Source organism: Lactuca sativa, chromosome 9 (genome assembly GCF_002870075.4).
Source record: "Lactuca sativa cultivar Salinas chromosome 9, Lsat_Salinas_v11, whole genome shotgun sequence".
Taxonomy (NCBI): Eukaryota; Viridiplantae; Streptophyta; class Magnoliopsida; order Asterales; family Asteraceae; genus Lactuca; species Lactuca sativa.
Window position 1 is genome coordinate 164,381,345 of NC_056631.2, and position 4,103 is coordinate 164,385,447.

A 4,103-nucleotide genomic window follows, 5' to 3' on the forward strand; every position below is an offset into this window, starting at 1 on the left:
ACACTAATAACTCCAAGATTACAATATCCCAATAAACGAACTCTGAAAGTAGAGACTGCCACCTCGGTTGATTGATGCCAGGTGTGAAATTTTGACCGGAAAGCTACCGTCTCAAAATTTTCAGTCACACAAAATCAAAGGGATTTGAATTCCAACTTTCATTTACCAGTTTTGCAGAAGAGTGATATTTGTCATAAAGTTAACGACATTATAATATATACTACAAATAATGGAAAAAATTACATATCATGAAAAATTCCATAAATACATATACAAAAACAAATGAATCTTTTGTTTTTAAGTTAATGAGCTTAACATATAAAGCACTTAATATAGATAGATATATGCTAAATACATGAAGATGTTGAAGATACCCAACTGGCACCCTTACAAATGAACGATTTTTGTCAATACATCGCCGAAATAACCTTGGGTACCCATAACGTGTAGACACATGCCTTCTAACCTCAATCGGTCCATCTTTAGCCTACCAAAAATCAAAAAGTTTTGCACTGTAGGTTGGCGGAGGGCCTTCATAAATGCTAGTAATATGTTCCGGAGTTAGGGACAGATTTGACTTTTACAGTCAATAAGGCAAAAAAAAAAAAAAATAGAAAAGCTTGCATTTTGTCTATAAATAGTGAGGGTAGAAAGTTTAAATTCTCACCGGTGTATGTTGCAGTGTAGTTGTCCGTCTTGGAGATTTTAATGAGCTTACATGGAGGTTATTACTTTTGGTCGTAATATTAATTAGCCATTCCATTATCTTAACTGCATATGGTAGTATTATAAAGTTTATGATATTCAGTTAGTGTTATGACTTATGAATGTAATTGTCTTTCTAAAAAAATTAGAGTGGCACCTTTTACAACTTTATGAAACAAATTGGATTTCTTACCAATTTCTGCATGCATAATTTGATAATAAATTCAAAAATAAGCAGTACTAGTATAAAATCAAAAGGTGCAAAATAGCAGCCTCCTTTTATTGATTTTTTATTATAGCGTCCTACTTTAAGTTTTTTCTATTATGGTTATAGCAGTGTACTTTCAAAACTCTATCTAAGTGTAGCAATGTTATGCAAGCGGTTTTCACTATTGTAAATGGTAAGACTTTTAGAAATATCTAAATAGAAATTGAGTTGTCAGTGATACCAAATCATCCATTTATAGGGTTATTTTGGTCTGAACTTCTATTTTTGTCTTACCATGATTCAAAAACTTAGGTTGATGCTACAACCACTTTTACCTGAAAAAAAAACAACACCGCATTGCATGGGAGCAGAGGAATGTTTTTTCAAACATGTATGTATAAAATAAACAAAAGTTTGAATAAAATGTCATGTATCACCGTTTATATTACAATTCATTTAATAATGTATAATTAAGATTACAAAATATACTTTTGTTTGGCTCTGTTATAGCTATTCAACAAAATGGTATATAAGTCCAAAAGTTGGATTTTACGCCTTTAGTGTTATTCTTTTTCTTCTATCCTTCACAATTACAGAAATCAAGATTACATGAATTCGATGAAATATTAAGGAAACATAGATGAAAAAAGGGGTAAAATGGTCATTTTGTTGAAACAGTTCATATACTCGAAAGAAAAAAAAACAGATGTTGCATTTATAATCCCCAAACTACAACATTGTTTATGCAAAAATACTTATTCCATCACTCCTCAACCAAAATGAAATACAAAAAAGTGTTAATCAAACTGTAAATTTCATAAATACAACTAAAGTAAGTAAAAGAACAGTACATGAGGTTTGACTTACCTCCACAAACTAATGTTCAATCCTTTGTTTGCTTCCGTCAAACATGGTTTCTATAGCATACCCAGTTTAAAATTTCCTCATTGAGAGCCTCCTTATATCTATAAAAATAAGGAAAACAAAAATTTGTAATTACTACTACAAAATGGATAAAATAAACCGATTGAAGGCTTAAAAGTTCGGTTTCGCAACCCATTTTGTTGTGGGTAGGTTATATGTTAAAGATCTTGCTCAGTTAGTAAGTGTGAGGCATCATTTCTTCTTAGACAAAGGAAACCCATTATCATCATATCCCATTTAAATAACAAATTAAAACTCATTTTATATCCACAACATCAATAATATATATACCTTGCCTCTTCCAATTTATTTGCCAATCTTCAAACATTTGTGGGTCCAATCTTGCTAGTTTTTTTAACATCCTAATATCATTTAACAACGAGTCGTTAAAAAGTTAAACATAATCTAGCATGTATTAAATACTTCTTGTATACCGCAAGAAAGAAAACTTCACTAAAAAAATGAGAAGTAATATGATATATGTGGGCATTACTGAAAATAAGATTCATTCTTGACAGATTGATGATTATGAGCTATAGAAAATAACGAAAATGTTATACAAAAAATAATATGGATGTATGTGCATTTTTTAAGGTTAAAACTTGACACACTTTTACCAATTGTACACAATCTATAAAAAATGACATATAATCCTTCTGACTAATCAAATAATAAATTGTTTTGGTTAAGATGTTCCTAAAAAGTGAGTTGATTGTTTTCTGAATTTTTTGTTGAAGGAATAATCCACAAATATGTGCTTATAACTTCATAATCAAGTGCACAGTAGAAACAACACGAAAATCAATAGAAGATCACAGAAAATACCTAAAGATATACCTTATCCAAAATAACAGTGACATCTTGGTAGTAAGCTACAAAAATCATAGGTTGTTGAACATCTGTGGAGAGGTGTTGGGTAAACATCCAGTACTCAACCACTCATTGTGAAGCAGCAGTCCTCCTGGAATAATAAAAACAAATTCTTACTGGATTTATTATAAAACCAAATCAAATATGTATGTATGTATGTATGAATCATTTTCATACCTCTTCCATATTTATTTGGAAAGGATTCACAAAATCTTCACACATCTGTGCGAACATTCTTCCTACTTTCTCTTTAATCCCCTCAAATCAAATCATTCAATTTTGTTATAACCAACATAGACTTGTAACTTTTACTGATTTCTTACCACATCTGATCCAAACACCAAGGGAATTATCATCATTTTACACATTAGAGGTTGAGTTAATGCTTTTAATAACTTGTCTTATGCATAACTATTTACATTAAACCACCCGTGGTTCTTCCGTTGTCCATTCCTTTTGTTTATCCAACTGCAAGTAAAGACTAAGAAGAGTTAACACAAACACAGTCAATATAAGAAGTAAAGAACATATGAACTGAAAATTAGAGATATAATGTTCTCTTGGAGATTCTTATTTCGTACCTCATATCATAGATAAAACCAATAATAAGCAAAAGCATAAAAAGAAAGAAAGAGTGAGAAAAATATGTGTGCACCATCTGAGGTTCTTCATCATCGCATGTATGCTTGACAGATGTTTTTAGTTTCCTGTGAATCCAATAAAAATCAATATTAAATTTAAAATAGTCGACAATTACTCTATAAATCCAAAAAATGGAGATTAGTTACGTACAGGGCAATTGAAGGCAAATTCCTCGTTCTCTCTATTTGCTGATGTTGAATAATTTATTCGATTTCCCTAAAATTTTGATTCCTTCTTCCTTCAGATAAACAGACATCTTCAATTCTACTTGTAGACCAATTTTAGGCCTGTCTTGGACACCACTGATAGTAGCAGAAGAATATCTTATGTGAAGCATCGTCAATTTCAAATTAGAGGGAAGAACATCAAACGCGAAAAGGGGACTGATTTTGTGAGAATCATCGACAAAGAGAAGTAGAGATGTCTGCCTATACACCAGTTTTCCATCGCGTCCTCCTGAGAGAAGGTGTGCAGATGCTGACGAACTCATCAACGGAGCATGTAGAGAAGCAGAGCAAAGATGAGAACCGGTGTCAGTAGATCGATAGGAACCTTCTGTGACTTTCTGAGCACCTGATGATTGGTTGGGAGAATAGTGAGAAATGAAGGTACATGAAGCAGAAGAAATCAGGTTAAAAATTAGAACAATCGGGAAGATAACGGGAACTAGAAGCAGTTTGGAAGAAGGGGACACCAATCCTAATCTGATTGCATTACAAAATCTGTAAGCAACAGCCAAACTCCATGTTAGTGG

At 32.0% G+C, this 4,103-nt stretch overlaps 1 long non-coding RNA gene across 7 annotated transcripts; it reads right to left on the reverse strand.

Annotated features, from left to right (window-relative positions):
• Positions 1-216: 216 nt before the first annotated feature.
• Positions 217-4,103, reverse strand: LOC111892833 (uncharacterized). Of its 7 annotated transcripts, none has more exons than XR_002850691.3 (7): positions 3,500-4,103; positions 3,363-3,414; positions 2,885-3,175; positions 2,675-2,798; positions 2,129-2,199; positions 668-1,878; positions 217-487 (listed from the first exon to the last, which is right to left on the reverse strand). It is a non-coding gene; the product is annotated as an uncharacterized LOC111892833 (long non-coding RNA). The 7 variants fall into 7 exon arrangements; XR_002850690.3 differs by having other exon boundaries at positions 217-542; XR_002850694.3 differs by having other exon boundaries at positions 217-771; positions 1,781-1,878; positions 3,500-4,101.